The sequence below is a fragment of the Acinonyx jubatus genome, chromosome C1, assembly GCF_027475565.1.
Source record: "Acinonyx jubatus isolate Ajub_Pintada_27869175 chromosome C1, VMU_Ajub_asm_v1.0, whole genome shotgun sequence".
Classification (NCBI taxonomy): Eukaryota; Metazoa; Chordata; class Mammalia; order Carnivora; family Felidae; genus Acinonyx; species Acinonyx jubatus.
The window spans coordinates 159,164,300-159,178,063 of record NC_069381.1 but is presented as its reverse complement, the minus strand read 5'-3'; the positions used below and the strand labels follow the sequence as shown (position 1 = coordinate 159,178,063).

Genomic DNA, 13,764 nt, shown 5'->3' with positions numbered 1-13,764 from the left:
TGACCCACGGCTGAGCTCCTGCAGCAGGTGGTTGAGATCCAGAACCACCTCTCCCCAGGCTGGAGGAGCCCTACCACCTGCTAGACATGGTCCGATTTGCCATGGGCAACAGAACCTCCAGCAGCACTGTGGGAGCTGGGAATGCTGTGGGAATGTAGGCTCGGCAAGGAGAAAAACAGCTGCTCCAGGTGCTATGTGGACTTGTGCCATCTGTCAAAGCATTCTCACCTCCAAACGCAACCTCTGCACATCAACTCCCACACGTTCTGGAAGCGAGCCTACCAAGATGACCTGACAATGCTTGAGATTGGTGCCATCTCTATAATCTTCGAGGGAACAATTTCTTATATGGATACACTCAAGTTCATCCAGTTTGTTTCAGAATCACAATAAACACGCTCTTTGAATCCAATATACAAACTCCTGCTGCTGGGGCTGGGCCAGACCCAGACCCCAGTGGTTTTGCCCAATTCCTTCTTGCTCCATGGTACACAGTGTCTTCTTGCGCAAGCTATCAGTGGTCATACTAAAGCAATTGGGGGAAGAGATACGAAGAAGGGAAGGCACGTAGTATTTAAGATTTCTCTTGAAGCTGTGGGCAACACTGGTATGAGAACTTAGGCTATCATCTGAGATATCTGCAGGCTCTCTCACGGTTCAGATCAGCTCGGCTTCTTAAAATAAACAAGCCTCATCAATTGTGCGAGCTGAGGTTTCTTTGCACTTCACGACTTAGCTACCTTATGTGTTTTTATGGCAACCTCCCTCCCACCCCACCCCACCATTTATCACGTCATCTTATCACAGTCTCTTTTGGAGACGCAAATAGCACACTAATGTTTCCTTTTGTTAGGGTGAGTTGTCAATCTCTTCAGAAATGGAACAACTACAGACAGCTCTTTCTTTTGATCATCTTTCTGACACTTGCCTGAGCCTGGCTGATCCATCACAGAGCCTGGCTCAGGGGAGAGGCACATGCCGACAGTCAATCAGTATGGATGTCACTTTGTGTCCATCAAGAAAATATGGGATGTGAACTATCGTGTATTTTGTTCTCATAAATAGCTTTCCTTTTTCCTAAATCGTGTCTGTTTTTCATGGGCTGACAGTATAACTACAACACACAGAACTCTGCTATTTTAACATGCAAGTGAGAAGACTGACCTCTTTGTACCATTTTCCTCTAGCTTACTGACCACGAAGGAAGGGGAACACAAACACAGGATTCGAAATGCCATACCTTTGGCTTAAGAACACCTTGTTAGAATTAGAAATGCTTAGTTCAATTAGTTCAATTAGTTCAAGCTCCAAACTTTCTCTTGGAACCTTTTCTTCCCATCTGATGGGTGGGGGGAAAGGGAAAGGCAGGTGTGAGGAAGAAACTGGGGAGGCTGGGATGGAAGAGGGAAGGAGATTTTGTATTTATAATTTTGTACTGGGTAGGCGGGCCAAGAATTGGCTGTAGATTGCCTCATTCCTTTCTTTCTGGGAACAGAAATGGATAAAAACAAACAGACAACAACAACAAAAACCCAAAAACAAAAACAAAAAAATACAAACCGCCAATTGTGACTATCCCTGAGCCTGCCTATGACCTGAGGCTAGAACTGTAATTGGCCCTGTGAGACATTTAGAATCATTACCTAGGCTTTTAAATAGAAAAATCGGTAGAAAATCTAAACGCCCACTAATAGAAAATGATTAATTATAGGGGTTCATACTATGGAATTCTCTGATACCATTCAAGAACAAGGTAGATTTTGCTGCTCTGATACAGGAGTGGAATTTTTTTTGCCCCTTCTTCCCTTCTAGGTTCTTTGGTTGGTCCAGTACTTAAGTTGACATAAGACAGATTAATAGGAGAAAAGCTTAATTTTGTACATACAGGAGCCCCAAAGATGTGAGACTTACGGGCAAGTCAGGAAGCTGAGGCTAATATATGCCGTCCTCAGCTAAGGAATGAGCCAGGGGCCTGGGGCTTCAAAGAGGGGAAGGCAATTCACAGGAAGATAACAAGAGCAGATGTTTGGTAGTTAGAAGCCTGCCCTGCCACGCAGATAGGTCTTTCAGATAAAAAGTTATCTCTGGTAATAGCTCTCTTTCTGCACCAGCCCTCCTATCTAAATTCTTTTAGGCAGTTATGGGAAGGGTAAAAGTTGTTCCTGAGTCTACTGGGTCTTGATGACGTTTAGCTGAATATAATCCACATGTCAAAGTGGCATATTTTGGGGTGACATATTCTATTCCCCTTCACTGCCACAGAACAGTATCCAACATAGTGTGGAATTAAAACTGCTTTTTGTGTCATGATATGAATAGTGCAATCTCATATTTTATTTCTAATGCAGGATACAAACACTGGCTCTTAATAATGATTAACCCTGAGTGAGGTAACAGGACCATGGGAGACCAGATTTTATTTTTTTACTTTTCAGCTGTTTGTTTGAATTTTTTAAAACAAGTATTTATTTGCTTGGCTATTTCCTTTAAGCCAACAAGAAAATTTTACTTTCCTTCTTTCATTCATACATAATCTCCTGGGACAAGAAGCGTTTTAGGAGAGAAAATTCGTATGTTTTCGTTGCTTTGGAGAAGAGGGTCGGTCAGTGGATCTATCTATCTATATCTCTGGGCCAAAAGAAAAAAAAATAGGATTAAAAAAAAAAATCCATGTTTAAAAAACTCCCAGGCAGACTTTGCTCTCCTTGGCTGAGAAAATTAAGATTTTCCTGTGCTCTGCCAATGCAAGTGAATTGAATTGGATTTGTTTAAATGGAAGAGAAACTGGTTCTTCTAGGCCTCCCACAAAGATCTAGGGATTCCAAGACAAAGAAATAATAATCCCTGTGGCTTCTACACTAAAAAGAATTCTGTAGAGTCAATATAAACAAACATCCTAATAAAAACTCTTTTACTTTAAACACATATCTCTGAGAATTATTTTTACTTGTCTTTTTGACTGAAAATAAAAGATGTCTTTAAAAAATAAAAAAAATTTTAAATGAACCCCTCATTTTAAAATTCAGCAAATGTGCCAAGCCACAGCACTGGAGTTTTGTATGAGAGACTCTAACTCCCAACAAAAAACAAGAAGTATTGTACCAAAAGCCTGGGGGCTGGGGTTGAGAAACAGGGCAGTGATATTCAAGGATTAAAGTAGGAAAAAAAAAAAAAAATGTACCGTGTGTATTCATGGAGGTGCTTTCCAGTCAAGTGGAAGGGGTGACATTACAACAACTTGACTGCACAGAGGACTTGAACCAGATACTTTTTTTTTGCTCCTGTGAATTGAAAGACCCAGAATGATCTGTGAAGAAGCAAAATGCAACCTGATGAGAATTTGTAAATGACTTTTAAAGCCTCCTGACATGGCGTGTGGACCCAAACATACTTCCTGTCTCCTGCTCCAAGACTGGCCTGGATTGGGACTGCGGAATAACAGCGAAACAGAACACGCGCGCGCGCACAAGCACACGCTGTCCTTTAGCCGCGCTATGAGGTGACTGCTTGCTAGGGAGAGAACAAAAGAGACGCACAACACAGAAATGTAGAAGTATTTCACAATCGTCCTACTTAGTAACAGGAAAATAGGATTACAAAGCTTTTGGAATAAGTTTGCTCACAGATGTTGCCCGAATGGCAATTTTTAAATATAATCACAAGAGAATGGTGCCAAATGTCTAACCGTGCAGAAGTAGTTTACAAATGACGGCATACCTAAGAATGGGATGCAGCCTTTACAAACGATGTTTTATGTTTACTGACATAGAAAGACACCACAGAAAGCAATAATTATATAAATCATATATTTGCACATAATGCATATGGGAGATTTCATTGATATTATATATGGTAATATTATATATTTTATCATATAAATACTACATAATTTAAAATTCACATTATACTAAAGTGAGATCTGATTGTAATATTCCATAAAGAACTTGATCCGTTTTTGTAACAATGTCTGATATACATAAAACAAGGTGCAAATGGTATAATCTAGAGAGAACCAAGTATAAAGATGTGATTTGTATATTATACATGTTGGAAGAGAGACCACGGGGATGGTATTAACTAGGAGAGGGCACCATAGGGTTTGTTATGGTACAAGATATGTTTCGATCTAGATGGTGGTGATGTGGATATGCACTATTTTTAAAGATCTTTTAAATGTTCAGAGGTGCACTTAGGATTTGTGCACTTTTCTACGTATATTTTATATCTCAACGTTAAAAAAAGAAAAGCGTAGGACCAAGATAGTAATGATAACATTTTCGGAAAATATGGCTGATTTTTACCTTTCACAGTCTCTTTCTCTATTAAATTTTTTTACAAGAACCACATGTTTCTTTTACAATCTGAAAAAATAAGAAGAAAGCAGCTACTTTAGAAAACAAACACGGTCCTAAAGACCAGGATTGCGGCGATGTTTCAGAATCAAGACAGAACGTCCCACTGCCAGACCCGTTTCTCAACTTGTGGTAGATGCATATTATTTACCCACAGCATTTTTTCTAGACATTGTGAAAATTTTCCCCAATCCCAACTAAATCAACAGTTTTCACTTCGTGGCTAAAAGGTGTAAGTAACATGGAGACCTAATCCTCCTGCCTCATTAGGAAAATATCCAACCAAAAGAGGTCATAAACCAGAGCAGTGTCCAGCCCGGGAGGGAAGTGAATGAGACAGGAGATGAAGGAAACCCTGTCTCGGATTCCTGCAGCTCTGGCCTACAAGTTGAAGGGCTCCGTTGAGGTGTGTTGCTGTGTACGTGCCAGGTTATGTTTATTTCATGTTCTGAATGATTCCTTTTTAACCTACCAAGTATTTATAGCCCATAGAAACTCAGAGATGAAAGTTTTTTCCAATGTGCAAAAGCCACAAATGACAAAATCTTGTTAGAGTGGCCGAAGCCAGGAGGGCTCTCAAGCCTGTGTGTGCGTCTGTCCGTCTGAAGCCCCGTTCATTACGACTGAGCTTTTCTGGGCTGGTCCTCAGCAGAGAATGGGTGACCCTAGGAATCCAGTGCGACCACTGTGTTATGAGCTGAAGGAGAGCCATTGAACACAACAAAAAGAATGCTTCAAGGACGCATTGCAACACAATCAGAACCATGCCACGGGCTCTGATGGCTAGGAGGTGACAGCAGGAGTGACACAATTAGGGACAGGAGTGGTTCAATTTAGGGGGAAAAAACCAACAGAAGTATGCTGTTTGTGGGACAAAGAGGCCGAGTTCTAAAGTACCCCCAATAAGCAGCTTCCACAAAAAGCTGACCATGTGCACGTGGCAGGCTCTGCAGACGGCTCTTTCAGCCACACTCGGACCTGGCACTCTAAAAAGAGTCAGGGGCAGCGGGCTTGCAGGCAAGGGAGAGTGGAGCCGCGTGAGAATACGCGTGTGCCCTTGCCTACCACAGACAGTCCGGGCCAAACAAAGCCGTGCCTGGCAGGACTGGTGAGTCTCCAGCCTGTTTCTGCTCTCCTCCTGCTTCTTCCCCATTCTCCCCTCCCCAGAACTCCCCGCTTTATGCATTCCGAAGTGATAAGCCGGCATAGAATCCCCACATCTCATTTGTTCAGCCATTTTGGTTACAAAGCTCAGTCAACCCATCAGTGAATGCTTTTCCTCTAGACAAAAATTCACAGCAAATAAGAGCTTTATAATCTTCTGGAAGTACAGGCTGGAAAAAGCCACGTCTCACCTAGAGGCATACTAATGAAGTGCATTTTACCCTCATTGGGTACCCTTTGTTTACCCTCAACAAAGACTAGTATCAAGAATAACGAGGGGGAGATACCAATGAAGGAAACAAGTGGAATAAAATACGCATTTAGCCAAATCGTTTTCCTGGAATACCAGCCCAGGTTAGTCCTTTACAAATATGTTCACACCTCACCCATGCAAAATTATCTCAACCATGCTTTAACATGCTGGATCGACGACGATGTTCTTTGGCACTTCATCTTAGCATGCCCCTCTTGAGTATGGGGAAATGGGGCCCAGGGTGTCAAAGAACCAAGTGTGCATACTCTGAACACTGGTATCTTTGACTTCTAGAAGGGTTCTGGGTACACATTTTTAACTTTTCTAACAGTCCTTATGGGAAATGTTTCTTCTGCAAGTCTGAATGCAGTTTGCTGTAACATTAGTGAGAGGCAGCTACGCGCATCTTTTGGAAACGATAATCCCTCTAAATCCTATCAGTTTTAGGAAACATTCAACAGCAGTAGGCGCAAGAGTAGTCTGCCTTGGAAAAAAAGAACAGACTTCAAATTTACCACTTTGTAGGCACGCCAAGAACAGTGTATTGGATTCAGGGATTTTGAGTATGGTTGTGCAGTTTGTATCCCGAACAAATCTAGGAGGTACCACTCAAATAAACTATGAGGTACAAGCTAACGTACCACACGTGAAGGCGTCGCTTACCACTAACAAAGCTGATGAATGTTTAGTTTAGGTTACTGTTATCCCGAATCAATGTTAAGCACTTACTCTTCTGTTCTCTTCTGCATCCTAATTCAGGTATACCTGTGGTATCATGCTTGCACGTGCCTTTCCCTTTGTCTATCCAACCCCTGCCCACAAGGTCCATCTACCACAGAACAGGTAGTTGGGTGCCTTCACCCTGCCACATAGCAGTAACAATACTGGTTGTTTCCATGCACTGAATTTCTACTCTGTGCCAGGGCCTGTGCTGAGGGCTTTACGGACTGTTATGAAGTCCTTAACAACTAAGAGAGGTCAAGTGATCCCCCCATCCAACTCGTGTCTGTCTGACCCCAGAGGCCATTGCTTCTCTCCAGTCCCTCTGACCTTCCATCAGTCCCCACGGGTGCTAAGCACTCTCCATTTCAGGAATGAAGCTTCCTGTACCTCCGAAGCTCCTCCCCAACCTCTCCCATCCTAACCCCTCCCCCTCCTCCTCCTCGGAGTTCCCAGCTTCACCATTACTTCCTCCAAATACATTAGGTGTCTCCAGTGCTTACCTCACTTGGACAGCAGGTGTTAGTTTATACTTGCACTCGGTCAACACCTGTACTCCTGCACTTCAAGCCTGCCAGGCAGGCCTGTGCCTATTACCCATACCAGTGGGTGCCTAATGCCTGGCACATGGTAGGGCTTATTAACACCTAATGGATAATGGATGAATGGATGCATGGATGGATGGATGAACAAATGGGTGAATAAATAGCCAAGGAGGGCAAGGCAGATACTAAAATAACACTCCTTCTGGGGCACCTGGGTGGCTCAAGTCGGTTGACTGTCCGACTTTGCTCAGGTCGTGATCTCATGGTTCATGGGTTCAAGCCCCACGTTGGACTCTGTGCTGACAGTGCACAGTCTGTCTGGGATTCTCTCTCTCTCTCTCTCTCCCCTGCTCTCTGCCCCTCTTTCTCTCAAAATAAATAAACGTAAAATAACACTCCTCTCCAAATTGCTTCTAGTATAGCTGCATGTGATTTTAATTGGGAAGAAAACTCACAATGGACATTCACTCCTTCCTTTGAAAACCACTGCTGAGTACCCATCAGGTGCTTCAATCAGCCTCCCCAAGGAGCACCCCCACTCCGTGTTGCCCTGGTCTCCCCAGCACAGCCCTCGGCTTGCCACCACTACCACACCTGCCTCTCTTTAAAGACGGCTTCCTGACCTTCTCTGGATGATGAAATCCCGGCCTCACCTCCCACAAGCTAGCATCTTTCCTAGATTCTGGTAAAACGCAAGGCTTTCACCGTTTTTAATGTTAATGTGACTCAGTCCCACCACTAAGTACAATATTACTCATTAGTTCCGTGTACAATGATCATATTATAGTGATATAATACACTGTGACAATCTTGATACTTTAGTCTGACAAGCCAACAAACCTGACAATCTCATTTTAAGGCATCTGCAATTTAAAGAAAAAAAATGTACACTCTAATGTCATTGCGTCCTCCCCATGAGAGGGGGGATTGAACCCGCTTGGAGTACGACATTCTGAAATGCTGTCAGAATCCTTAAAGTGAAACAAAATTCCTCTTGGTGCTCCAGGGGAGAAGACAATAGCAGCCACTACCTGAATAGATACCTGTCACTCCAGACGACAGCCTGCCTGCTATTCAGAGACGGATGCTTTTGAGGGGGACGCTGTGCGGAGGCCTCAGTGGGCATTTCTGCTGGTTACCACACTCCAGCTGCTGGAGGCCAGAAGGCCCTCACCTGGTGTGGCTGGTCCCTCACCTGCAGGCTGCAGTTCTGCATCTAGGGAACAAAGGCTACTGTTGTGAATGGACACAGTAGTCTCGTTAGGCTAGTAGACTATAGTGCAAAGGTATGTTGAACCATCCCTTGTGAAGATATAATGTTCCCGTTCAACTCTGTTAAAGTTTTTTTTTTTTAACTGTGCCTGCCCTCAGATCAATTTTTTTTTTTTTTTGGCTTTTTTACATATAGGCTCTCAAATTAATTACTCATGTCCTTTCAAAACACACACACACACACACACACACACACACACACACACAATTTAGCTCCATGCTATAAATAGAAAAGCAAAAATTCTAGCTAGCTCTGAGCCTTCAGAAGAGGAAGAAGCCCCCAGGAGCTTGTAAAATCCATCAACTGTGGTTGCATTAGAGCAGGCGCCACGCTTAGCGGCTGTTTTTGAAAACGCTGAGCAGGACCTGGACCTTGGCGGTCAGAGTCAAGCCCTCAGACTTGAAGGGCGGCGTGTGTCTGGAATCATTCCCCAGCCTTAATAAGAAGCTCCGGCCTTCCCAGGCATCAGATTAGTGCTCCTCTGTGACCCCAGCACGCTGGCAACTCCAAGTTGCTGAGAGGATGCTCACCTTTGGGGAAAAGAACGCTCTAATCTTGATCCCGTTCGAAGCTGCAAGAACCGCCCCCCCCCCCCTTCCAGTTGTGTGTCCTTGGTCTTTTTTTCGTGTTTGCTTTTGTGGTCTGGGTACACTGATCCTTTCTTGCCTGGGTGAGAGAGCAGCGCCGGGCCTGTGGGGGCTCCCTCCCTCACATCATCATCTGGGTAGCAGGCTTTTTCAACCCCCAGTCCTTCTTCACAGGTAGGAAGCACATCACAACTCATTAGTAATTTACTGCTACAGTAATTTTTATAATTACTGCCAGGAGGCCTCATTAAATTTGATCTAATGAATAAATATTGTATTTTTCAACGTGATTACCAGAACAGCTTAAGCTGAGTGCCATAAACAATTATTTTCCTCACTACTCAGGATGTCGGTGACTATTGATTTTTATTTCATAAAGAATTTACTGTAGTAATACCAATAAAAATGACTTCAGGAATAGGCAGCATCCCCCGATTTGCAAGCAACATACAGCCCCAGAAAACAGCTGAAGGGAAAGGCTGGGAGTCAGGAGGAAAGAAAAATCTGTCCGGAATAGAGGTCTGCTGAATGGCTGTAGCCGAGACAAGGCTAGGTAGGGACTGGCTGGGGCTGCTCTGACTTCCGATTGTGAGCGGAGATCAAACTCGCGATTCCTGGCATGTGGGTAATGAGCTCCCACGCTGAATGATAACGCCAGCGGTTGATTTTTGCATTTTATAAAATAGAGTCAATAAATTCTGCTCAGTTACAAATTTCCAAAGTAAATCATGAAGACCAGGCTTTAAGAGAGGAGACTCATTACTAAACCCTGGTTATTCATTTGCGTTTCATTTCCATTATCAATTATTTTGTGCTTTCTTGCTTTCCCTTTTTTTTTTTTTTTTTTTTGGTTTCTAATGTCCTGTAATAAAATTTCACATCTTAACTAGTGGGCTGGATACTTCCTCACATCTTCTGCTTTTTATTCCACTTACTGCCCCATCTTCCTCATACTTAAGCTACTATGAAACATGAAAGGATCTTCTGTGATTTTTATTTCTCCTCCTCTAACCAAAGCAGCAATTTTGCTGCCCCAAGTGACTCTCAGTTTTGCTGGCTGGCTCACTTACTGCTCTCATCAGACCTCTTCTCCACTCTGGAGAGGTCATCCTCAACCCTGGTTGCACATTAGAATCCCGGAGGAACTTTTAAAACAGGCCTGCCCCAAAGATTGTGATTTAATTGGTCTGGGGTAGGGCCTAGCTGTAACTCTTCTTTTTGGAACTCACCGGATTATACCAATGGGTGGCCAGGGTCTAAAACCACTGCCCTGGGAGGCAGATAAATGAGACAGACACAAGCCAGAGAGCTCCAGGCCCAAGACCACCAGAATGCCCTGTGGGTGGTTTTTATGGGCTGAATTCTGTGCTTCCCAAATCCATATGTTAAAGTTTTAAACTCCGGTACCTTAGAAATGTGACCGTATTTGGAAATAGGGCCTTTCAAGAGGTAATCAAGGTAAAATGAGGTCATGTGAGTGGGTTGTAATCCAATATAACTGGTGTCCTGATAAGAGGAGGAGATAGGACACAGACAAGCACAAAGGGAAGATCAAGTGAAGGTACAGGGAGGAGACGTCTATCTGCAAGTCAAGAAGACAGGCTTTAGAAGAGAGCAACCCTGCCCACATCTTGATCTCAGACTTCTAGTCTCCAGAATCGTGAGGAAATACACTTAAACCACCTAGTGTGTGGTAATTTGTTCTGGCAGCCGTAGCAAACTAAAATAGTAGTCTGCACATTTATGGAGCCTACTGGCTAAGAGAGTTGATTCTGGAGATAGACAGAGCCAGGTGCAAACCCCAGGGCTGTCACTTACCAGATTTATGTGCCTTGATGTTCTGGTTACCTATTTCTGTGTGTCAAATTACTTCAAAACTCAGTGGCATAAAACATCCTTGTCACACTCATAGATTCTGTGGGTCAGGAATTTGGACAGGGCATAATGGGGGCAATTTGTTTTTTGTTCTACAATGTTTGGGGTCTCAGCTGGGAGACTGGGAAGATGAGAATGACCCCACAGCTGGAGTCTAGCATCATCTCAAGACCTGTTTTCTCACATGTCTGGTGGCTGATGCCAGCTGTTGGCTGGGACCACGTTGCCACGGTTAGCCAGAAAACCTACATGTGCCTCTTCGTGGAACCTCACAACATGGTGATTGGATTCCACGGTTGAGAATCCTCTCTGGGAGACAGAAGCTATTCCACTGTTGTAAACCCAGCCTCATAAGTCATGAAGCAGCAGTATTTCCAGAGTGTTCTATTCATCAGCTCAATTACAAAGGCTTGCTCAGGTTCAAAAAGAGAGAAAGTAGATTCCAAGGCAAGAGAAAATGGCAGTGTTTGGGAAAAGCAGGTGGGACAAGAAATATTGTTGTGGCCATTTTTTGGAAAACATGATCTGCCACCCTCAGACTAGTTTCTTTGCTTCCTTGAATCTCTCTTTCCTCATCTTTAAACTAGCATAATGTAGATGGACTCATCTGGTTGTTATAAGAATTAAAACGGCAACTTTAGAGCAGGGTGCCTGACACATAATAAGTGCTTAGGAAATTCTAGTTGCTCGTAAGATCTAGGGCCAGTGTCCCTTAATATCTGGTCAGGCCTTAAAGGTTGATGAGGAAGTAGGGGAAAGAGGTCAGGAAGTCAATGGATAATGTTTAAAGTTGATAAAGAAATATCTGGAGAGAAACATTATTTGAGATATGGCGGTTATCCCTCAAAAGTTACAAAGTTGGAATTAAAAGTGGTTGCCTCCTGGAGAGGAGGAGTGGGTTCTGGAAAAGTGAGGAAATGCATTATTGCTTTTTCTTTATTTATTTATTTTGAGAGAGAAAGAGAATGTGTAAGTGGAGGAGGTGCGGGGGGGGGGGGGGAGACAGAGAGAGAGACAGAGACAGAGAGAGAGACAGAGACAGAGACAGAGAGAGAGAGAGAGAGAGAGAGAGAGAGAGAGAGAATCTGAAGCAGGCTGCATGCTGTCAGTACAGAGCCCGACACAGGGCTCCAATTCATGAATTGTGAGCTCATGACCTGAGCTGAAGTCAAGAGACAGATGCTTAACTGACTGAGCTACCCAGGTGCCCCCAATCATTGCTTTTCATTTTGAATCCTTCAGAACTATTTCATTGTTTTAACCAAATGCATGCATTGCTTCAAGAAAAAGGACCTGTGAAAAAGACACACCAAAAATGGCTGTCCCAAATAAATATCAAAAAAATCACTATTACTTCTTGTTTTTATAGTGTATTTAAATTAACGTTTCCTAACAGTGAGGCATTATTACACAACTTGATGTTAAAAAAAAAAAAGGAAGGCTAAAAATTATATGCAGAGTATAATCTTAGCAATGTTAACAATACTCAATGTTCAGCATTCAATCCATGAGTAACCCAAATATTAACTGTAGTTATCTGTGAGTGGTAAAATTATGGGTGATTTTAATCATGAAACTCCAATTTTATATAATAGTTAAGCAAAAGATATTTTTATAACCATCCAAATATACTGAAAAAAATAAATAAGAATGCATTTGAAAATAAGAAATATAAGGGGCACCTGGGTGGCTCCATCGGTTGGGTGTCTGACTTCGGCTCAGGTCACGATCTCATGGTCCGTGAGTTCGAGCCCCGCGTTGGGCTCTGTGCTGTCAGTTCGGAGCCTGAAGCCTGGAGCCTGCTTCGGATTCTGTGTCTCCCTCTCTCTCTGCCACTCCCCCACTCACGCTCTGTCTCTATCAAAAAATGAATAAACATTTAAAAAAATTAAAAAAAAAAAGAAAACAAGAATATAAGCTTATTTCTCAGATCTCTCTCTTTTCTCCTCCCCAACATTTCAGTCAGCATTTTCAAATAAAGTATTACCTATGGTTAATTTAAAAGCATTAACTTCTTGTTAACAAAGCAGTGTTGAAATGCTCAGATCAAGATGAGTGAGACTAAGGAGGGTGGCAATATCCTTTAGCATTTAGAAAGAGTGAGGGTCAGAGAGTGACTATTAAACTAAGAGAAGCAGCAAAAATTCTCAAGGATGCACTCACTGGTGGGAAAACAGTTCCCTTAATAATAATAGTAACTTCAACATACAAAAATGAGTTGTATTTTTATATACAAGCAATAAATGATCTAAAAATGAAATTGAGAAAGTAATTTCAGCTATAATAGCATCACAAAGAATAAAATCCTTGGGAATAAATTCCAGGGAGATGCAGGACTCATACACTGGAAACTACAAAATACTATTGAAAGAAACTATAGAAAAACCTAATAAATGGAAAGATATCCTCTGTTCATGGACCGGAAGACTTCATATTGTTAATATGGCAATACTCCCTAAATTGAACTATAGATTGAATATAATTCTTATCAAAACTCCAACTTCTATTTTTGAAGAAACAGATAAGCTGATCTTAAAATTAATATAAAGTTGCAAAGTATCTTGAATAATCAAAACATCTTGAGGGGCGTCTGGGTGGCTCAGTCGGTTGAGCATCTGACTTCAGCTCAGGTCATGATCTCACAGTTCGTGAACTCGAGCCCCGTTCAGGCTCTGTGCTGACAGCTCGGAGCCTGAAGCCTGCTTTGGATTCTGTGTGTGTCTCTCTCTGCCCCTCCATTGCTTGCACTTGGTCTCTATCTCTTTCAAAAATAAACATTAAAAAAATAAAAAAATAAAAATCTTGAAAAAGAAGAAAGGTGTAGGGCTCACACTTCCCAATTTAACAACCTACATAAAACTACAGATCAATGGGATAAGATTGAAAGTCCAGAAATAAATCCATATATCTATGGCTTACTGATTTTCAATAAGGGTACCAAGCATTCAATGGGAAAAAAAAAAAAAGTGTTTTCACAAATGGTGCTAGGACAATG

The 13,764-nt window shown here is 42.5% G+C and overlaps 1 long non-coding RNA gene across 1 annotated transcript; it reads right to left on the bottom strand.

Moving 5' to 3' along the window:
• Positions 1-4,848: 4,848 nt before the first annotated feature.
• On the bottom strand, positions 4,849-12,650 carry LOC128312128 (uncharacterized). The gene is made up of 2 exons (XR_008291019.1): positions 12,452-12,650; positions 4,849-8,250 (listed from the first exon to the last, which is right to left on the bottom strand). It is a non-coding gene; the product is annotated as an uncharacterized LOC128312128 (long non-coding RNA).
• Between the last annotated feature and the right edge of the window lie 1,114 nt (positions 12,651-13,764).